Here is a 24,002-nt window from a genome sequence, read left to right as displayed (position 1 = left end):
CTGTTAGTTGTCTAAGACCACATTGTTCACAACTGAACTTTTTCCTCTGTACTCTTACAATCAGCTGAAATTTGTCAGGGATCAATCTTGGGAACCTTGGAGAAGCCCTTGGCTTCTTTATTTATTTCTCTACCAGTTGTGCCACCTGGCAGGATGGGTTAGGATTTTTCTGACCACATGAGGCTTCCCAGGGAAGCACAAGAGACATTTCCTTTCCAATGGTTCTCTTTTCAGAATGTGCACTCTTTGTCTTCCTCTTTCCTAGGGTCATCAGTCTCTCTGATCAGGGATTCAGGTGACTCACTGGAGTTGCATGGACATTGGGGGTTCCATTGTTCCCTGGTTGCTGGCTGACCTTAGAGGGCAAAGACCAACTATTGGCTGCTTTTTCCTTGGGCATTTTACTTCCTCACCTGTGATCTCCAGGTTTAACTTTTAAACATCCAGAGGTCAGTTTCACCAGTGGTGAAGAAGAGTACTGGTTTTAACTACAATGACTCTAATTTTACAGTGAAGCCTTCAATGTAATTGGGGTCACTAATATTACTGGAAGTCACCTTTATATCTCTGTCCTATAGGTGATGCATTATTGTCTCAAATTAACTCAGGTTCTTCTTTTAGAAGCAGTGCTTCTTCCAAATACCAATAGGAAACAGTTACAAAAATTTACAAGGAAAATGAAAAAGAAAACACAAAAGGGCTAACCATATTCAGTTTTTCTAACAGCTGTGAATCAAGAAATATGTTTTTTATCCCAGTCTTTCAATTAGTTATGCATAATATACCTGTTTATCTTGAGATCACACTAAACTTTAGAACCAAAAAACAATCTGTCTTTTGAACATAAATTTAAGTGTGCTTAATTGTGGTCTTCTTTATACCCATCCTAACATGGAGTAGGGGGAGAGGCAGAGCCTTAACTAGGTGAGGTGAGGCCATGACAAATGTAGCTAATGAGCTTTATTTCTAAAGCCTTTTACTTAAATATCACATTAAAATATTCTCCCATTTTATTTCCTGAATCTATCTGAATATCAGTTAACATAATATAACATTACATCTGATACATGCCTGAAACAGAAAGGCTAAGAGAGATCCATAGTAATATCCTGGATATATAAAGAGCTCAAAGAACTTAACACCAGGAAAACAAATAACCTAATCAATAAATGGGCTGTGGGACTAAACAGACACTTCAAAGAAGTACAATCGAATAACAAACATAAAAAAAAGTTCACTATCTCTTGAAATCAGAAAAATGCAAATCAAAGCACATATAATATTTCATTTTACTCCAGTCAGAATTGCAGTTATCAAGAATACAAGTAATAATAAGTGTTGGTGAGGATGTGGGGGAAAGTACCCTCATACATTTTTGGTAGAGCTGCAGATTTGTAAAACCAGTTTGGAAAGCAGTATGAAGATTCCTCAGAAAACTTGGAATGAACCCACCATTTAACCCAGCTGCCCACTCCTTGATTTATACCCAAAGGACATAAATTCAGCAACTACATTGATGCAGTCTCATCAATGTTTATAGCACTTCAATTCACAATAGCTATATTGTAGAACCAACCTAGTTGCCCTTCAATAGATGAATGGATAAAGAGACTGTGGTTAATATACGCAATAGTTTATTACTCAGCAATAAAGAAGAATAAAATTATGGTACTTGCAGGTAAATGGGTAGAGTTGGAGAATTTCATGCTAAGTGAATTAAGCCAATCCCCAAAAGTCAAAGACTGAATGTTTTCTCCGATAAGCGAATGCTGACACATAATGAGGGGGGCTGTAAGGGAAGAATGGAGGAAAGTTGAATTGTGTAGAGGGAAATGAGGGGAGAGGTGGGGTAGGGGAAGTAGAGATGGAGGAATGAGATAAACCCCATTACCCTATGAATATGTATGATTACAGGAATGGTGTGACTCTACATTGTGTACAACCACAGAAATGAAAAGTTGCACTCCATTTGTGTCCAATGAATCAAAATGCATTCTGCTGTCATTTATAACTAAATAGAACAAATGATAAAAATGTAACAATTATTTATTTTAGAAAAGGAGAGCTCTAAACTTCAACAAATTAGACTCTGCTTATTCTACAAATGTATTTAAATTCCCAAATCGGTTAAAAGAATTATTGCAAAATTATGTTTATCAAATATATATCAAAATATATACACATAGGATAGCAGACTACCTTTATCCAGTTAAAAAATATTAAATGACATAAATAAAAAGCAATTTGATTAGTTCTACAATAATAATAATCGATAATAAATTGTCTATTTTCTCTATAAATCAGAAGTGACTATTGTTAAAAACAATTTTAGCTTGGAGAACTCCAACTTGGTAAAATGTTCTCCTGAGCATTAAATTTTAAAAGGCTTGTGTAAGTCATCTCATATTCAAAGATATCAGTAATAGTTAGGGTCACTAATGTCCTTATTAACTAAGTTTAGTAATTAACTTTGAAGTTTAATGCTAAATTTAGAATAAGTTTTAAAATTTTATATTAAATTTTAGCAGACACAGGAAATTATCTTGATGGTGAAATGCAGATCATTATTTTAAGGTGCCATTGTTTCTAAACCTAGAGAATTAGTACATTACAGGTTAGGAATGAGAACCTTGCATAATTTGCTGCTGATTAAGTTAACTAATCCCATACATGAACTTTTTCAGATTTACTTTCCACAATCATTTGGTAACTTTCTTAGATTTTCTACAAGTTATTTTGTAGAATGTCCTTATTTTGTCCTCTTTTTCATCTTGGAATTCAGCATGAGAATATTACTTTACCATGCCTTCTACTTTTCCATACTAAAGTTTATTTTCATAGCTGTATTTTATTGTATTTCTTTTCCAATGTGAGACCCTTTCTTAAATTTCCATTCAGAAACAATCATTAAAAATATCTGAATTTATACAAAGTTCTCATTTTTAATAAATTGTAATATTTTGTTTTGCAGTACTTAAAGCACAACTAGAACTATTGTACTTTTCAGAATTAAGATTATACCTTTTAGATTTTAATTCTTAGTAACCTTGCTTTCAGTGGAGGCCCAGAAACAAAGCAATCTTACTGTTTTCCCATTTACCAACAACTTATGAAAACACATTTATGAAGATCAGTCACATTGATGTTAAAACTCATTTACATATTTTTAACCTAGGTTACCCATGAAAAAAAACCAGGTATCAGATAAGTCTAGTTGACAATTTAAGTCAGTAAATGTCACCAAGGAGAACTCCTTAAAGGCAGAGGACATTGTACTTTAAATATTTTATAGAAATCAATGATCTCTTGATTGACAAGTGGCCAAGAAAACGTGTGGGTTAGTAATCTTAAAGACATCTACTCATAATTATTTAACCACTTAAAGTCACATGAACCAAAAGGCATCTGAATCCATTCTCTGCTTTAAAATTTCTAAGCACTCATTTATCTATATGCTAATTTGGTAGCATGTATGATATATACACAACTACATACATAGACACACCATACAATACACAGATGTGCCAAATATACATAGAATGGACTGGAAACAAAGATTTTGTAACTTTTTACCAGGTATTAAATGCCTAAAGAGAGAAGGCAAAAAAAATAAAAGTATCAAATTTAACACTTTAGAAAATAAAATGGATCCAGTCACAGATTCTTAGGGTCTGACTCAGACATGGGGAGGGCCTGTGCTTTCCATTTTCTTTCCCTGTCCATAGGTTTTGAATTTTTCCTGGAGATTATTTGTATGCCCCAAACTCCCTGCATGCTCAATGATTTCAAATCAATCAGTAGTTTTTCTATTTGGTTTCTTTTTCCCTTTTATCCTAGGTCTATGTTTCCAATATTTTAACAAAATCCCAGAGGGCTTTCTGTGGGAATTTGGGTTTCTATTTCCCTGCTGGCATCCTCTTTCTATAGATCAATTTTGTTGTTGTTGCTGTTGTTTTATTTAGAGGTTCAATCCCCCTTTTTGGAGATTTCTTGCACTCATGTCTGTCACACTCACAATCTCCAGGATGTTCTGACCACCCAGGAAGTACTTCATTCTGGAGAATACATTTTTCCTACCTTGATCTGTGCATGGAGTTACCTGGAGTTACCTGGGCCCTTGCTCACTTGGACTTTTTCCTTGTTCTGCAGATCTGCTTTTGCTTTGGGGTCTGATTTGGCTCGGGAATCTGGTTTCCTCCTCCACACTCAGATTGCTGCAGAAAGGCAGTGCATCTGTCTATGTGGATGCGGTCCCCTCTGCCTCCTAGATGATGTATGGAACCCAATGTTGGGCACTACCATTGTTAGAAATATGGGTCCAGGGCCTCCAGCCATGACCTCATGGAGCAGTGGGAATGTTATTGGGATGCAAAGGGACACAGGCTCTGTGCTTCTGGGGTTTTAGCAAACTTTTCTCAATCTCTATTCATTTCTATTCCATACTCAATTTGAATTTTGACTTTTTCCTTTAACATTTCCATAGGAGAGAGGACACATGGTACTTGTCTTTCTGAGTCAGGCATATGTCATTCATAGAGCTGTATATTTGGTTTTTGCACTTTTCTTTGTGTGTGTGTGTTATCATCAAGGCATTTATAATAACAAAAAATACAAAATATTTGCACATAACTCAGAATTTGTATTAGGAACGTATGTACATACAGATAAGAGTCCAGTATAATATCATTATAGTCTATGTCCTTTAATTGAGAAATTTACATTCCAGGTTATTATTGATACCCATAAGAACTTATTTTTCCATTTAATTGTTTTCTGGTTTTAGATCCCTTGTCCATTCTTGTATACCCTTGGTTCCTTTCTTTCTCTCTTACATATTCTTCTGGTTGCTGGTTTTCTATAGTGATGAGGTTTGATTCTTTACTCACTTGTGTAATACTGTACCAATGAGATATTCAATTTCATGTGCTTTCAAAGTATTTTATTAACATGTATTAATCATACATATTGATGGGGTTCAGTGTGACATTTCCATGGTGTGTGCAGAATTCACTAATCAAATCTAGTCTCTGTTAATCCACCCTCCACTCTTTCTCAACCTCTATTAATTGCAGTGTCACATTCAGGTTGACTTTTGACTCTTTATCATCTACCTAGGAGAGAGGACAGGTAGTACCTGTCTTCCTGTGTCTGGTGTATTTTACTTAACAAGATCCTGCATTTCCTTACATTTTTCTTCACATAACAGCAATTCATTCTTATTTATGATGGATAAAATTCCAGTGTGTGTGAATCTCATGCATCCATCTGTTGATTGGTACCTGGACTTATTAAATCACAACTGTTTTGAATACTGCTACAATTAACATCAGCATGCATGTATGATTTCATTTCTTTGGGATATATCCAGAATTGAGATTGCTGGATCATTTAGGAGATCTGCTTAATTTTTTTTGAAATTGTTGCATACCACTCTTCCTAATGATTGAACTGATTTATATTCCCACTCACTATGAGAGCTTCTTTTATCCTCCATATCTTCACCAGCATTTAATAGTTCCTTTTGCATAATAACTGAGCTACTAGAACAAGATTACAAATCATTGTAATATTGATTTCATTTCCTTGATGACTAGAAATATTGAACACTTAAATTATACTTGTTCAGTGTTTCTATCAGTTACCTACTTTTCAGTTGAATGACTTTTTGTTGTTGTTTACGTGGTCATTATCATTAGGATATTAATCCTTTACCAAAAGAATTGTTCCCCAATATCTTCTTTCATTCTGTAGGTTGTCACTTCACTCTGTGGATTGTTTCCTTTGTTGTGTAGAAGCTTTGGAATTGGATCTCATCCCCGTGCACTCTTTTGGCTTTTGTTTCCCATGTTCATGTGTGTGATCTTGAATATTAGTAAGTTTACTGTTGAAATGTCCTGAAAGGTTTTTCCTCTTTTGTTCTATTTGATTCCTATTTTCAGGTCTGCATTTAGTTCACCAGCAACATGGTATTGGTATAAGCACACTCACAAACTTACACATATATACATGTAAATATATATGTATATATGTGTGTATAAATATATGTATATATACACATGTGTATATTAAATATATACAAAATATATATGTATATGTATACAAAATATATATGTGCATATGTGTTTTATGCCATACCCCATTCTTAATGTATATATTCATATGCTTACATTTGTATATATATATATTTTTTATATCTGTTTGCATATTTTTATATGGGATTTAATACCTTAAATCACAGTGGAGATAATGGAAAAAAATTTGTGTATCTATAATCTATAGTCAATATATTCACAATAAGACTTCCAGAAATCCATAGTTGAGAGGACAGTCTCATCAATGACTGGTGATTGGTAAACAGGATGTTCATATAATGAAGATTGAAAACTGACCCTGATCTCTGTCTCTCCCTGTAAAGGAAAGGAAATAGAAAAGGCAACTCCTAATGGATCAAAGACCTGATTTCATGTTTCCATGGTGATTACTATCATCCCTTACTTCTAGACTTAGGAGTTTTAAGCATTTCTTCTGAAACTCATCTGGTGGTGATGAATCCATCAGTTTTTTATTTGTGCATCATAATTATGTATAATAGAGGAATTGCTGATGCCACATTCTATGTGCACATAACACAATGTACCTATTCTCATTTCCCAGGACCTTCCATTTGCTCTCTTTATGCACTTAGCATCATTGTGGTGGAGGGAAGACTTCAATGGCTGGGCTTCTGTTCTGTGTCAGTGTTGCAGATTCCCTAGCAGCTCCCTAAATTTCTCAGGACTTGGGTGTCTGCAGGTTTTGCAGCAGCAAAGACTTCAAGTGTTCATGGCATTCATGGGACTGCTGTGGGACCTTATCCTTTTGGTTAGTAGTCTTTGACCTGAGAATGTGGTGGTAGGCGATTTGCCATTTTTGTAAGGCCATTGAAGAACTCTTAACCTCTAATTCCCACCCCAGCCCTTTTTCAAACTTTATTTAGAGACAGGGTTTTGCTAAGTTGCATAGAGCCTCACTAAGATGCTGAAGCTGACTTTCAGAAATGATTCCCCTGCCTCCGCCTCCCCAGCTGCTAGGATTAAGTCACTGTGCATGGGTGGTTTGGCACAGTTTTGCAGAAAATTTTTCAAATGATTGCAAAATTTTATTTTGTCATTTGAGAAAACTTTCTCTTTTCTTTGTAATTTCAGGTAATGTTTCTCTCACCATTGACTACAAGGTTATTGAAACATTTTATTGTGGTTAAATAAGAAACGATAAAATTGACTATTTAACCATGTTTAAGAGAACAGATCAGTGTAATTAAGGACATTCAAATTTGGGTACATGCATAATCTCCACTCTCTCCCCACATTTTCTGCTTCCTAATCTATCTCTGTATCCATCAAACAAGAATTCCTAAATGCATTTCTTTCTTAACTGCTGGAATATGCTATATTGTCTTTATAATTCATACTACCCTAAGTTCCACCCTTTAGGTATAGAATTATACAATGTTGATTCTATTGTAAATAATGGTTCACTTGGCATTATAACTTGAAGATTAATCTGTGGTTATCTTTGCATCAGAATCTCCTTCCTATTTACTGCTGAGTGGTATATCCTGATGACATGTTTACACATTCATATGCTTGTGGATATTAGACTGTTTCCATGAGCAATGATTTTCAAATGATAACTTGTGTCCCTCTATCCAATTTTTTGTTATATTCAAAAAGTACACTTGACCAATGTATTATGAGATATTTACATTCTATTAGGCATAACACAAGTTACTGAGACTATTGATTTATTAGGCATTGTTCCAATCTCTCACATATGGACTAATACACATGATGTAAGTGATATTATTCTTTCAGGGCTCCCTTTGAATCATCAATCAGAACTATAAATTTCTTAGTTTATCTTGGAGCCATTTGGATAATAATCTTGGATGTATTTCTCATTCACAGATTTCAAAGTAATCATTTTAAATACCCCACTTCATCTACTCATTCAACACAAAGTGCATATGCACCACTCCATGATTAATTGTATCAAAGCTGTTCAGTGGTGAATTCAGATAATTTTTCCATCTTGCAAAGACTGAACATTTACTCCTCTTCCACCACAAGCTTTTCACAATGTTAGCACTTTGTTTTTCAGTACAGATGAAAACCAAGGGACTGATTGTGGCGTAGGCATTGCACACCATCATCTGGATAGAACAACAAACAGGGTCACTGTTCCACAGAGTTCTAGAGGAGGAGACAATGCAGTCCAAACAGTACATGAGTACAAAGAAGCCCATGAGCAGCAGGATGGTCCTGGTGACCCTCTGTTCTGGGGAGGCTTTTGGAGACAGGCTGGTGCTGTGAAGGTGCTGGCACTGCCTCCTATGCCTGCATAAGAGGGTCACCATGTGGGTACTTGAGAGCACCATGAGCCCTAAAAGAAAGACATCCCGAAACACACCCAGTATGGAAAATACATGCCTGAGCAAGTAACTCATGGGTAATATAGTGCAGGAATCACTGAGAAATATCAGGCTGTGTGAGGTCACATTGGAGTTTTCAACCACAGATATTGAGAAGTGAGCACTAAAGGACATATAAAAAAGCCACAGGAAAACAAGGGAACTCAAGCTTTCAGGTGGGGATTTATGTTTGAACTTTGCCAAACAGGAGCTCCTGGGGCTGAGGGTGATGGCCTGGAGGACATGCAGCAGGCAGGTGGCACACATGGAGAAGCCCCTCAAAAACTTGTACAAGTAGATCAGTGATTTACATGTGATGTCATCCCAAAGTCCCTGCTGTGATGTAAAAGTGTCTCTAGCTATGAATCCCATGGTTAGCAGCATCAGCAAGTGGATTAGGACCAAGAGACCAGTGATCATGTCAGTGTTCTTGAACCTTCTGTCAAAGAGAAACTTGATGAGATGGAACAGAAAAAGGATGGTGTTGGCCAAGATCCCAATTCCAACTTCAGAGTAAAAGGCATTTCTTACATTAATAATGTCATGTAGTTTTTGTACTTTTCCATCTTTGGGAGTAAGGAATCATGGAATACATATTTGAGAAGAAAAGTAAGAAAATTCATTATCATAAATATTACGTTTCACCCAACTCAGTCAATAGTAGTCCATGAGGTTACCTTGTGGACATGTCCCAATGCCCCATTTCCCCCTTTTGTTCTTCCAGATGAATATCATGATTGCTTTCTCTATTTCTATAAGGAATGTCATTGGGATTTTTATTGGAATTGCATTAAATCTGTATAGTGCCTTTGGAAGTATGGCCGTTTTGGTAATATTAATTCTGCCTATCCAAGAACAAGGGAGATCTTTCCATCTTCTAAGGTCTTCCTGAATTTGGTTTTTAATGTTCTGTAATTTTCATTGCAGAGGTCTGTCACCAATTTTGTTAGATTGATTACCAAGTGTTTTTTGAGACTATTGTGAGCATAGTGGTTTTCCTCATATACATGCAGTAAAATGAAATTAAACCCCTCTCACCCTGTACAAGTCTCAACTCAACTGAATCAAGAATCTAGGATTTAGACCTGAGACCTTTCACCAAATAGAAGAAACAGTGGACCTGAATCTTCATCATGCTGGTTTAGGATCAGACTTCTTTATCAAGACCCCCCAAGCACAGAAAATAAAAGCAAGAATCAATAAATGGGGGTTGGATTCAAACTAAAAGCCTTTTTCTCAGCAAATGAAAAAATAATGTGAAGAGAGCCTAAAGAGTGGGATAAAATCTTTTCCACACACACTTAAGACCCAGCACTAATCTCCAAAATTTATAAAGAACTTAAAAAACTTTACACCCAAAATACAAAGAGCCCACTCAATAAATGGGCTAAAAAAAATGGGCAGACACGTCACAGAAGAAGATATACAGGTGATCAACAAATATATGAAAAAGTGCACATCATCCCTAGTAATTAGAGAAATGCAAATTAAAACCACCCTAAGATTTCATCTAACTCCAATTAGAATGACTATTTCCAAGATCACAAGCAATAATAAGTGTTGGTGTGGATGTGCGGAGAAAGTTACACTCATACATTGCTGGAATCTTGGAATGGACACACCATTTGACCCAGCCATCCCACACCTTGGCCTATACCTAAAGGACTGAAAATCAGCACACTACAGTGATGCAGCCCCATCAATGTTCATAGTTGCTCAATTCACATATCTAGATTGTGGAACCAACGTAGATACCCTTCAGTTGATGAATGGATAAAGAAACTGTTGTAATCATACACAATGGAATATTATTCAACCGTAAAGAAAAACAAAATTATGGCCTTTGCTGGTAAATGGATGGAGTTGTAGACTGTCATGCTAAGTGAAATAAGCCAAGCTCAAAAAACCAAAGGTCGAATGTTCTCTCTGATAAGTGGATGATGATGCATAACGGGGTGGGGTGATGGAGAGGTAATAGTGAAATGGAGGAATTTTAGGTGGTGTAGAGAAAAATGGGGTGGGAAGGGATGGGGGAAGGAAAGATAGTTCACTGAGACAGTATTACCCTATGTATATGTATGATTACATGTATGGTGTGAATCTACATTGTGTACAACCATAAAAATGAAAAGTTGTACCTCATTTGCATACAATGAATCTAAATGCAGTCTCTAAAAATAAAAATTTAAAGAATGAATAATAATAAACAATACATAAATAAATAATATCTCATAAAATAAGATACTGTACCATATTCTTCCGCAGAAAAGAAGCTGTATCACTCACTGCTGTATCACTCACCTGCAGAGAACAGAGGAAGGAAACACTGTGTAGACAGCTGCAGGATGGCAGCTGGGGCAGCCAATTCCTGGCAAACCCACACTGCATGACATAGTGTGGGCCTAGGTGACCAGGAGAAAATCAAATGTGGAGAGTGGTTTACACACAGGAATACTTGTCTTGGAATCCCACTCACTTCTGCCCTGCTTTTTTCAATCCTGCTGTTTGTAGGGTGGACTGGGAGGGATGCATCTGGGTAGCAATTTAAAATGGGCAGGAGTGACTGAATTTGGAGACTGAACCCAACAGGACAGGAAATGTGGGGTCTTTATGTGATGGAGGGAATTAAGAATCGGCTCTCCATCAAATGTTTGGAACCCAAGGGAGATCTCTGGAGTGCCGTCGTCAAGCATGGACTAGCAATTGCTGGGCCTGGGAGGTGACCTGATCGAAAATCTCCTGACAAATTGCCATTCAAGGAAGAACCCAGAGACCAACTGAGCCCCATCCCGGATTCCACCTGTGGGATTTCCTCTCACTCCAGCAAGCCCACCCTGGGGGTGCAGCAGGCATCACACTCAGGGGCGTCCCACCTCACACTGCTAAGGCGGAAAATGGAGAATGTTCTGAACTACAGTGGAAACAGTGCTGTAACTTGTCATTGAGACTTTTTTTCCTTTTTTCTTTTCTGTTTAATTGTAACCTGAATGATTCATGGACACTTCTACTTATTTAAACTTTTTTATCATTCTAACATTTTTGAAGGAATGAGAAATTGTGATCCACTTGTGTACGATGTGTCCACATGCATTCTATTGTGATGTATAACTAATTAGAAAAAATGAAAAAATTTAAAAATAAAGTTACATTTGTTTCTTGACTTTCCTTACACTTGCTTAGAAAAATATTTCATATGCTGGATTATTTAGTGTTCATCTTCTTACATTTCTTTCCAAAATCGCCATGCTCTTGGTCCCATGTCCTATCCTGAAATAAAAGAGTACCTAAGAAATGGGGGAGAAAAACCTGTGTTTGGGATTAGAAGGTGACGAAGGTGACACTACCCAAAATGAACTACAGATTCAGTGCCATCCTGTGTGCCATGCACAAGGTGGGCGTCACCCAGCCTGGTGATTCAGTGCCTCCCAGGGCAAAATGTGGCAGGTGGGAAGGGCTGCAGCCCCCTGAGCAGGAGAGCTGGAACATGCACGTCAGGGCTGGGAAGGCAGCGGCTCCCTCTCCCCACTAATAGAGCCCCACGAACTCCTCTGCTCCTGGGCAGGTGCACGGAGGGAAAGGGTGTTGAGACCAGCCATCCACAGATGGGCAAGCGAACCCCAAAGCAGGTCCAGGAGGCTCCCAAGACACATGGGCAACAAGGGGCACAGACAGATATGAAATATGCTGAGGGCACAGTGGCAAATGCCTCGGCCTCTTACTGTGTGATCTTAGGAAAATGATGCATCTCCTTGAGACTCGGTCTCCTCATTTGGTGAGAATGGCAATAAAATTTGTTCCTAGGTCCCAGGAAGTCATATAGATAAACAATTTAGTAGTCACCATATGTCATACACTCCTGTCCAAGGTAGCTATTTAATTATGATGACAATCACATATTTTGGAATTCAGACCTGGAGGGTCAGAAGAAATATTAAGGATCATTCAGGCCAGTATGTCTCAAAGTTCTGTGTTCACCAGTGACCTGGTCACAAAGACAGATGCCAGATTCCTCTGCAGCCCTCTGAAGCTGGGCTTCCTGCAGAAGGTCCCAGGTGCCACTCAAGATAGGCCTCATGGGAGCACAGACCCTGTGGTTCCTTCTGAGCCCCAGTCTTCCTCCAGTGTCTGAACCTACTTCAGCCCTTCTCCACTGAGCAGTTGCCAACAGTGCCCGTACCTCTCAGGGAGAGCAGCCCCCTTCTTCCCAAAGCAGCCTCTTCCATGTGGAGACAACTGTGGCTGGGACACGGTTCTCCACAGCAAAGGAGAACTGGCAAATGGAAGTCAGAGGGGACAGAGAAGGGAGAGGCAGGTCCTCACTGTTCTCTGGGCCTTAATTTCAGCAGATCAGAAATGAGGCCAGGTGTGCCCCTGGCGAGTCTGTGTCCTGCTAGACATGATCTGCAGGCACCTAGGATTCCAGAAAGATACTCAAGGCTCAAGACTGAAAATATAAATTGTTTTCAGCTTAATGTGAATACAATATTTAAAATAATTAACCTGAAACCTGTCAAATTTATAATACCATGAAGAATATAGGCAGTTTTAAGTGAGTATATATTTAAGCAAGAGTACCATGGAAGGTATTTAAGGCACCATTGTGTGCTAGGGGAGAAGTCACAAGCTGTTTTCCCCTTCAAGGAGCCTGCCTGATCCCCACATTTGAGAAATTCAACCCTGCTGATTGTGCAGGATCTGGTGTACTCTTGTGTGCCCCTCAATGGGCCACCAGATGAAGGGAATTTTCCAGTGAACTTGAAGTTGAGACCATTGTATGGCCATTTTACACAGAATAACTAATGTGGGTGTGTGTGTGTGTGTGTGTGTGTGTGTGTGTGTGTATTTTGGAGTTTTCTGGCATCAGAGTCCCCAGGAGAAGGCCTTTTGATCATCCACATGCTTCCCACGCCCCCAGTTCAGATGCAGTCCATCTGCGGTGCTATCTGAGCACCTGCATTTCTAAGTGTCCAGGAGATGGTGAGGGTCTTTCTTAGAGCTCATAGGAGGCAGGACTGACATTTTCGGGGTCTCTGGCGAACTTGCTGTGGATCCCGGGTAAGCACTTTGCTCTGTCTGGCTTCCATACTCCCTCTGGTGGGAAGAGAAGTTTGGACACGTGTAATGCCTCATCCCTGAGCAAGGATCATAACTTAGTCTGAGCATGCCATAGGGAATCTAGACCGTGGGGTTTCCTCTGTGAACCCTCAGGTGCACCAGGAAGCACCTATGGGGAACACGGTGGCAGGCTTCACCTCCTGCTTTGGGGAAACAAAGTGGAAGTAGAAGAAAGGGAGACTCCCCACTTCATCTCCCATCCTTACCCAGGCGACCTTGAGCAAAGGACTTCTCTCCAAGTTTATTCCGGTGTGGGAGGGTCACTGAGAAGTCACTGAGAAGCACTGTTGTTCCCCTGTCAGGCTTAGCAAGAGGAGCTGGGTGAACTGACGTGATGCGCAGAGTGGTCCTGTGGAGGCCAGCCCTGAGGAGCAGGGGCAGGGTGCAGTGCAGCAGAGCTGGCCAGGTGGAGCCCAGGGCAAGGAGTGGAGCCCAACCCAGAGGAGCAGCGGGCGGGGCGGGGCCAAGCAGAGCACGTTGGGCCCTGCTAATGGGCGGAGCCTGAGGGGCAGAGCCAGCGAGGCTGACGGGGCGGGGCTGGAAGGGCGGAGGCAGTGGGGCTGAAGGGGCGGGCTGGTGAGGCGGGACTGGCGGGCGGATCCAACTCCAGACTGAGTTGAGCCCAACCCCTAGGAGGAGGGGTGGGGCGGGGCCTATTGAAGCAAGTAGGACCCGTCTAATGGGCGGAGCTGGAGGGGCGGAGCCAGCGGGGCTGGTGGGCGGAGCCAAACTCCAGACGGAGTGGAGCCCAACCCCTAGGAGGAGGGGTGGGGCGGGGCCTATTGAAGCAAGTAGGACCCGTCTAATGGGCGGAGCTGGAGGGCGGAGCCAGCGGGGCTGGTGGGCGGAGCCAAACTCCAGACTGAGTGGAGCCCAACCCCTAGGAGGAGGGGTGGGACGGGGCCTATTGAAGCAAGTAGGACCCGTCTAATGGGCGGAGCTGGAGGGCGGAGCCAGCGGGGCTGGCGGGTCCGAGTGGCGGAAACACGTTGGAGGCGCGCCCCGCTCAGGGCTCCTCAGGTGAGCTCCGCGCCGGAATGAGGATCTTCGCTGGGAGCTGAGTGCGAGGTGGGTGCGGCCTTATGAGGTGAAGGAGCCAGAGAGGCGCGTGTCTGGAAATCCTGTCAGAAGTCGTGTGGACCCAGCGGGGAGCAGGTGCCTTTGGTTCCTGCCTCCGAAATGTGACCTCCGAGGCTGCTCCGTCGGGGCCTGTTTCCCACCTTCACAAGGAGGCCATGGAGGGGGGCTGAGGACAGCCGGCAGCCATAGTCCCTCCCTCTCACCGGCCTGCTGTGGACTTCCGTGAATTTAGTTGTGGTCCGTGGGGCTTCTGGGAGGGGTCTGGGGATGTCGCCTGAGAGACTTGGTTCTGGGAGTGACCTTTGTCCCAGCGTGTTCACAGGGACTTCTCCTGGTGCCTGCTGTGTAGACGCTGAGGCCTGGAGTCAGAGTGTAAGCGTGTGGCTGGCTGTGTAGACAGTGAGGCCTAGAGTCCAGAGTGTAAGCGTGTGACCGGCTGTGTAGACGGTGAGGCCTGGAGTCAGAGTATATGCGTGTGGCCCGCTGTCACTCACTGCAGCCTGGTCCGGATCCCTCAGTGCCCCTCACTGACCCAGGGCAGGGGCTTCCTGGCGCCTGGGGAGGAGAGAAGCATGGATGGGGAGGCGGCCTTGTCCCGCCAGGGGCGACCTTGCTGCATGTGTTAAGCGGGACAAGGAGAGAGGCCTGCCTCTCAGGCTGGTGTGAGGACAGGCCCAGCTTCGTGATTCTCTAAAAGACGATCTGGCAATGGGTGGGGTGGGGACCAGGGTTTGGACAGTGTCTCATGAAGACGTACGTGTGGGATAACATTCTCCTTTCTGTTTTAATTAATTAGAATTATTATGAAGCAGTCTGGATGCTAAACATTCACAATATAAATAAAAACAAATCAGCCAGGAACCCCTGCTGCCCTTCTGGAAGGGGCTGCAGTTCCCTTGGTCTGGCCCAAGAATTCCGCCCCGAACAGGCGTTAGACACTAGGTGGCGCCAGAACTGCACAGGCACTAAGCAGGCCTGGCCCCTTTAGGCCTCTGATCTGATGCCATCCGTGGTGAAGTTCCCACCTCTGAATTATTAAGACACACCTCTCATCATGTCACTCAGCTGCCCCAAGCCCTTCCCACCTGTGCGATAAGGGCCCCTTCAGGAGCTGGACTTGATGTTCTTCTCCACGTGCATCCCATGAATCCCCGAAATTTCGAGAACACCTATCAGCTCATCCCTGTGACACTCCCTGCGCTTAATGTGATTTATTTTCATTGTTAGAAGTGCTGAGCTGGGGCTGGGTTGTGGCTCAGCGGTAGAGAGCTCACCTAGCATGGGTGAGGCTGGGTTTGCTCCTCAGCACCACATGGAAATAAATAAAATAAAATAAAGACCTGTCATCAACTAAAAACAATATTTAAAAAAAATCTGAAGTTCACCAGACTTGGATTACCTGTTCACTGACCTCGTTAATTGGAAAGTCTTTTAGTATTAATCTTAAGAGCAGCAACTATTGTTAGTATAACTCAGTAGATTTTATGTATAGAATTCATTGTCCCACTAAGAGGGAGTATTATTACTTTCTCTATCCAGAGTGTTTTAGGTCCACCGTCTTCTTGGGGAGTAAAACACACAATTGGATTCCCAAATGAGATAAAGGTCTGAATTTAGTTGTGACCTTTTCCTACAACTGTCATTACTGAGATGTTTCTAGACTCTGCCAATGTTGGGGGCATTTCCTTGTCTTTGCTGCACTCAGATTTTCTTAAGCCAAGAAATGGAATTCAATTCGAAGGATTCTCATTACTCCCACCCCCACCCGGAGAGTCCCATTACTTTTCTACCAAAACTAATACTACTTTTTTTTTATTGTAAACAAATGGGATACATGTTGTTTCTCTGTTTGAACATTGAGTAAAGGCATACCATTTGTGTAATCATGTATTTACATAGGGAAATGCTGTTTCATTCATTCTGTTATTTTTTCCCTTCCCCCCACCCCTCCCATCCCTCTTTACCCTCTATACAGTCCTTCCTTCCCTCATTCTTGCCCCCCTCCCTAACCCTAACTAACCCTAACACTAACCCCTCCCACCATTATGTGTCATCATCCACTTTTCAGCGAGATCATTCGTGCTTTGGTTTTTTGAGATTGGCTTATCTCAATTAGCATGATATTCTCCAATTTCATCCATTGGCCTGCAAATGCCATAATTTTATCATTCTTTATGGCTGAGTAATATTCCATTGTATATATACCACAGTTTCTTTATCCATTCATCAGTTGAAGGACATCTAGGTTGGTTCCACAATCTGGCTATGGTGAATTGAGCAGCTATGAACATTGATGTGGCTGTATCTCTGTAGTATGCTGATTTTAAGTCCTTTGGTTATAGGCCAATGAGTAGGATAGCTGGGTCAAATGGTGGTTCCATTCCAAGTTTTCTAAGGAGTCTCCACACTGCTTTCCAGAGTGGCTGCACTAATTTGCAACCCCACCAGCAATGTATGAATGTACCTTTTTCCCCACATCCTCCTCAACACCTGTTGTTGCTTGTATTCATGATAATTGCCATTCTAATTGGGGTGAGATGGAATCTTAGGGTGGTTTTGATTTGCATTTCTCTTATTACTAGAGATGTTGAACATTTTTCCATATGTTTGTTGATTGCTTGTAGATCTTCTTCTGTGAAGTGTCTGTTCATTTCCTTAGGCCATTTGTCAGTTGGGTTATTTGCATTCTTGGTGTAGAGTTTTTTGGGTTCTTTATAGATTCTGGAGATTAGTGCTCTATCTGAAGTATAATTGGCAAAGATAATCTCCCACTCTGTAGGCTCTTTCTTCACATTGTTGATAGTTTCCTTTGCTGAGAGAAAACTTTTTAGTTTGAATCTATCCCAGTTATTGATTCTTGCTTTTATTTCTTGTGCTATGGGAGTCCTGTTGAGGAAGTCTGGTCCTAAGCCGACATTTTGAAGATCTGGACCTCCTTTTACTTCTATAATCTGCAAGGTCTCTGGTCTGATTCCGAGGTCCATAATCCATTTTGAGTTTAATTTCATGCATGGTGAGATATACGGATTTACTTTCATTCTGTTGCATATGGATTTGCAATTCTCACAGCACCATTTGTTGAAGAGGCTATCTTTTCTCCATTGCATATTTTTGGCCCCTTTGTCTAGTATGAGAAAATTGTATTTCTTTGGGTTTGTGTTCATGTCCTCTATTCTGTACCATTGATCTACCTTTCCATTTTGGTACCAATACCATGCCGTTTTTGTTACTATTGCTTTGTAGTAGAGTTGAAGATCTGGTATTGTGATACCCCCTGCTTCTCTCTTTCTGCTAATGATTGCTTTAGATATTCTGGGTTTCTTATTCTTCCAGATGAATTTCATAATTGCTTGCTCTATTTCTGTAAGGTACATCATTGGGATTTTAATTGGAATTGCATTGAGTCTGTATAGCACTTTTGGTAGTATGGCCATTTTAACAATATTAATTCTTCCTATCCAAGAACATGGGAGATCTTTCCATCTTCTAAGGTTTTCTTTAATTTCTTTCATTAGTGTTCTGTAGTTCTCATTGTAGAGGTCTTTTACCTCTTTTGTGAGATTGATTCCCAAGTATTTTTTTTTCCAGGCTATTGTGAATGGGGTAGTTTTCCTAATTATTCTTTCCAAAGATTCATCACTTATGTAGAAAAATGCAATAGATTTATGTGCATTGATCTTATATCCCGCTACTTTACTGAATTCATTTATGAGTTCTAAAAGCTTTCTGGTGGAATTTCCTGGTTCCTCTAAGTATATAATCATATCATCAGCAAATAGGAACAGTTTGAGTTTTTCTTTTCCTATTAGTATCCCTTTAATTTCTTTGGTCTGTCTAATTGCTCTGGCTAGAGTTTCAAGGATGATATTGAATAGAAGTGGTGAAAGAGGGCATCCCTGCCTTGTTCCAGTTTTTAGGGGGAATGCTTTCAGTTTTTCACCATTTAGAATGATATTAGCCATGGGCTTAGCAGAGATGGCCTTTACAATGTTAAGGAATGTTCCCACTATCCCTTTTTTTTCTAGTGTTTTGAGCATGAAGGGGTGCTGTATTTTATCAAATGCTTTTTCTGCATCTTTTGAAATAATCATGTGATTCTTGACTTTAAATCTATTGATATGGTGAATGACATTTATTGATTTCCTGATGTTGAACCAAACTTGCATCCCTGGGATGAAACCCACATGGTCATGGTGCACTATCTTTTTAATATGTTTTTGTATGCGATTTGCTAAAATTTTGTTGAGAATTTTTGCGTCGATGTTCATTAAGGATATTGGTCTGAAATTTTTCTTTCCTCAATGTGTCTCTGTCTAGATTAGGTATCAGGGTAATACTGGCTTCATAGAATGAGTTTGGGAGGGTTCCCTCCTCTTCTATTTCATGAAATACTTTGAGGAGTATTGGAATGAGCTCTTCTTTAAAGGTTTTGTAGAACTCGGCTGAGAACCCATCTGGTCCTGGCGTTTTCTTTGTTGGTAGGCTTTTGATGACTTCTTCTATTTCATTACTTGAAATTGGTCTATTTAAATTGTGTATGTCCTCCTCGTTCAGTTTAGGCAATTCATATGTCTCTAGAAACCTGTTGATGTCTTCAAAATTTTCTATTTTGTTGGAGTATAGATTTTCAAAATAGTTTCTAATTATGTTTTGTATTTCAGTCGTGTCTGTTGTGATATTTCCTTGTTCATTCCGAATGTTAGTGATTTGGGTTTTCTCTTGTCTTCTCTTTGTTAGTGTGGCTAGAGGTTTATCAATTTTGTTTATTTTTTTGAAGATCCAACTATTTATTTTGTCAATTTTTTGTATTGTTTCTTTCATTTCAATTTCATTGATTTCAGCTCTGAGTTTAACTATTTCCTGTCTTCTACTACTTTTGGTGTTGGTCTGTTCTTCTTTTTCTAGGCCTTTGAGCTGTAGTGTTAGGTCGTTTATTTGTTGAGTTTTACTTCTTTTATTGAATGCGCTCCATGAAATAAATCTTCCTCTAAGTACTGCTTTCATAGTGTCCCAGAGATTTTGATATGATGTTTCTTTGTTCTCATTTACCTCTAAGAATTTTTTAATTTCCTTCTTAATATCTTCTGTTATCCTTTCATCATATAATAGCATATTGTTTAATCTCCAGGTGTTGGAGTAGTTTCTGTTTTTTACTCTTTCATTTATTTCTAACTTCAATCCATTATGATCTGATAGAATACAAGGTAGTGTCTCTATCTTCTTGTATTTGCTGACATTAGCTTTGTGGCATAATATGTGGTCTATTTTAGAGAAGGATCCATGTGCTGCTGAGAAGAAAGTGTATTCGCTCTTGGTTGGCTGGTATATTCTATAAATGTCTGTTAAGTCTAAATTGTTGATTGTGTTATTGAGATCTATGGTTTCTTTGTTCAATTTTTGTTTGGAAGATCTGTCCGGTCGTGAGAGAGGCATGTTAAAATCACCTAGTATTATTGTGTTATGGTCTATTTGTTTTCTGAAATTGAGAAGAATTTGTTTGACATACATGGATGAGCCACTGTTTGGGGCATAGATGTTTATGATTGTTATATCTTGCTGATTTATGCTTCCCTTAAGCAGTATGAAATGTCCTTCTTTTCCCTTCTGACTAACTTTGGCTTGAAGTCCACATTATCTGAAATGAGGATGGATACCCCAACTTTTTTGCTGAGTCCATGTGCATGGTATGCTTTTCCCCATCTTTTCACCTTTAGTCTATGGGCATCTCTTTCTATGAGATGAGTCTCTTGCAGGCATCATATTGTTGGATCTTTCTTTTTAATCCAGTCTGCCAGTCTATGTCTTTTGATTGATTAGTTCAGGCCATTAACATTCAGGGTTATTATTGAGATATGATTTGTATTCCCGGTCATTTGGTTCATTTTTTTTATTTTACTTATTTATTTATTTTTTGACATGAATTGGTTCTTACTTTATTTGACAATTCCTCTAGGATAATTCCTCCCTTTGCTGATTTGCTTCTTTGTTTTCATCTCTTCCTCATGGAATATTTTGCTGAGAATATTCTATAATGCTGGCTTTCATTTTGTAAATTCTTTTAGATTTTGTTTATCATGAAAGGATTTTATTTCATTATCAAATTTGAAGGTAAGTTTTGCTGGGTATCAGATTCTTCATTGGCATCCATTTTCTTTCAGGGCTTGAAAAATGTTGTTCGAGGCCCTTCTAGCTTTTAGGGTCTGGATTGAAAAATCTGCTGATATCTGTATTGGTTTCCCCCTGAATGTAATTTGGTTCTTTTCTCTCACAGCCTTTATAATTCTGTCTTTATTTTGTATGTTAGGTATTTTCATTATAATGTGCCTTGGTGTGGGCCTGTTGTAATTTTGTGTATTTGGAGTCCTATAAGCCTCTTGAACTTGATTTTCCATTTCATTCTTCAGATTTGGGATATTTTCTGATATTATTTCATTGAATAGATTGTTCATTCCTTTGGTTTGTTTCTCTAAACCTTCCTCAATCCCAATAATTCTTAAATTTGGCCTTTTCATGATATCCCATAGTTCTTGTAGATTCTGTTCATGGTTTCTTACCATCTTCTCTGTTTGTTCAACTTTGTTTTCAAGGTTAAATATTTTGTCTTCAATGTCTGAGGTTCTGTCTTCCAGGCGTTCTATCCTATTGGTTATGCTTTCTATGGAGTTCTTAATTTGGTTTATTGTTTCCTCCATTTCAAGGATTTCTGTTTGGTATTTTTTTTTCAATATCTATAACTCTTTATTAAAATGATCTTTTGCTTCCTGTATTTGCTCTTTTAAGTGTCGATTGGTGTGATCATTCAGTGCCTGCATTTGCTCTTTCATCTCATCGTTTGCTTCTCTGATCATTTTAATTATGTACATTCTGAACTCCCTTTCTGTCATTTCTTCTGCCATGCTGTCATTGGATTTTATTGATGTAACATCTAGATTTGTTTGGGGCATTTTCTTCCCTGTTTTCTCATATTGTTCAGGTATCAGTGGATCATTAAGATATTGCAGATTTCCTCTATTGACTTATAATGTCCCTGAAGATTTCCAGTATATCCCCTCTTAGCCTTCAGTAGCCTGAAGTCTTGGAAAAAGTTGATAGTGTGGTGCTCCACAAGGAAGCTGCCTCTCTAGGGGTGGTGACCCTCAGGTGGGGTATATTCCCTGCTAGTGGGCAGAGGAGCCTCCACTTGTTGACCAGTGGTCATTCAAAGGGGAACTAGGCTGCGGACTGAGGTAAGCCTGTTTGGGCCTGTGTCTCTGGTTTTACCGTCCTTGTGGGGAAACCTCACCCAGCAGAGAAGACTCACCCGGTGGGGAGGTCTCGCTGGTCAGTTCCCCTCCTAGAGGTTCCCCTCAATTCCCAACTACCAGCTTGGCTGTGCTGACTTCCTCTGCAACATTCCCAGGGGCCCGGACCTACCTCCTAGGCCTGGGAGCCTCACCCTTCACAGACGAGTCTCCTTAGGCTGCCCCTCCTCAGAGAATCTGCCCGCAGTCCTGGAACCTTTGCTCTGCCCCTCAGCTTGTCTCTGTGTGCCTCTTCCACCGAGAAGCCACCTAGGTCCTGGGACTCTGCTCTGCACCTAATCGCCTGGCTATGCGGCCCCTCCTCTGAGCAGCCACCTGGAACCCCGTACAGTTGCTCTGAGACCCAGCGACCCACTGACCCACTGCACGCTTCTTCCTCTGGGCAGCCACCTGGTATTACAGTTTGGTAGCTAGGAGTCCAAGCAACTCACTGCGCACCTCCTCCTCCCCACAGCTGCCCGAAGCCCTGGTGCAGTCACTACGAGTCCAAGTGACCTGCAGCACGCCTCCTCCTCCGGGCAGCTGCCCGTAGCTCTGGTGCAGCCTCTCCGAGTCCAAGTGACCCGCCACGCTCCTCCTCCTCCTCCAGGCAGCACCCCGGGTGTTCAGGAGTGGTCGCTCTGAGTCCAAACAGCTTGCCGCGCAGCTCGTCCTCTGGGCAACCGCCCAGAGTCCTGGTGGTTGCTCCGAGTCCAAGCGCTGTGCTGAGCGGCCTCCTCTACATTCCCAGTTCTCCGAGTTCACTGCTCCAGCAGGGGGAGGGGTGTCTCGTTGGGCAACTCTACTTCACAAAGTTCCCTGCATTCCGGGACTGCTGCCCCATCTGGGATGCCTCCCCCACCGGAGAGACTCACCCGGTGGCTTTGAGTTCGTCCCAAGTCTCTCAATATCTCCTCTTCTTGAATCCTGAGTCCTGGAGCAACATGAAATGCAGCACCCTCCAGTCCACCATTTTGAAAACCTCATGAAGGTTTTTGAACATTTCCTGGTCTTCACTCTGCCCCGTGTTCTCCCTCGGAGTCTCTCCTTTCCTGTGTCGCACAGAAACCTGGGGCTCCTGAACACAGGAAGAAAAGCAAGAAGTGGATCCGGAGCCTAATACTACTTAAAAATCAACTCTTCTCTGGTTTTTCAGAAAACTTTCTTTCAGCTCAATTCTGTGAGCCTCTGTACTCCTGTCTTAGGAGGGACCATAAAGTGAAAGTGCATCCAAAATGAAAATACTGGATGTCACCTGGTCTCTGCTAGCTGGGTGCAAAGGAACATGCCACATTTCCTAGATGAATTTTCTGCAAAGACAACCTACTAGGATGGGGACAATATTGGAATGATTACAATAATGTCTCTTTTACCTCACTTTTCTTGTTTCATTTTTGTAATAGGGATCAAACCCAGGAATGTTAATCCACTGAGCCACATCCCCAGCCCTATTTTATATATTATTTTGAGACAAGGTCTAAGTTGGTGAGGCTGGGTTTGAACTCACAATCCTCGTGTCTCAGACTCCTGAGCTGGTGGGTTACAGGCATACAGCACCATACCCAGCTTACCACTGCTTTTTAAATATAAATGCATGGCCATGTGATGTATTGTAAATCACTTGTTTATATGAAGCCTCTGTTTTTTCAGATGAATTTAAGATTGTCATGTGGCAAATATCTCCAAGTCTTATTGTGTTCCTCCAGAAACCCCAGGACCAGAGGAAATCTCTGGGAAGTGAGAGTTCCTTTTAGGAGTGTCCCCTGCAGGGGTTGCTATTTTCGATGTCTCTGCCTCAGTTTCTTCATTTGTAAGATGGTGCAGATGATCTCTGTTACATGGTGTTGGGAGAGGTCAGCCAGATGTCGTGTGAAAAGGATTTGAAGACTGTGCTGCTGGGGCAGGAGAGACAGGGCTCCTGATAGACCACAGGACACATTGGGGTGCTGTGGAAAAGGCACCCCTTTCTCCTGGTGGACCCAAACGTGCATTTGAGTTCACGTTTATGAGTTGAACTTGATTGTGTTTCAGCCCCACTTGATTCTTGCTCAGGCATCCCAGGGCATGTTGAGCACTGG

At 41.0% G+C, this 24,002-nt stretch overlaps 1 protein-coding gene across 2 annotated transcripts in view; it reads left to right on the top strand.

Moving 5' to 3' along the window:
- The first annotated feature begins 14,563 nt into the window (after positions 1-14,563).
- C19H3orf22 (chromosome 19 C3orf22 homolog) overlaps positions 14,564-24,002 on the top strand; it is a 64,967-nt gene continuing 55,528 nt past the window's right edge. The window contains exon 1 of one of the 2 annotated variants that reach the window (XM_047534768.1): positions 14,564-14,632. The gene's annotated coding sequence lies outside the window, so the exon portion shown is untranslated. Of the gene's footprint in view, positions 14,633-14,677; positions 14,720-24,002 lie in introns of those variants that run through there. The other variant, XM_047534775.1, reaches the window with a different exon arrangement.

This window comes from Sciurus carolinensis, chromosome 19 (genome assembly GCF_902686445.1).
Source record: "Sciurus carolinensis chromosome 19, mSciCar1.2, whole genome shotgun sequence".
NCBI lineage: Eukaryota > Metazoa > Chordata > Mammalia > Rodentia > Sciuridae > Sciurus > Sciurus carolinensis.
Note: the sequence above shows the minus strand (reverse complement) of the source record. Positions and strands in the feature narration are given on the sequence as shown.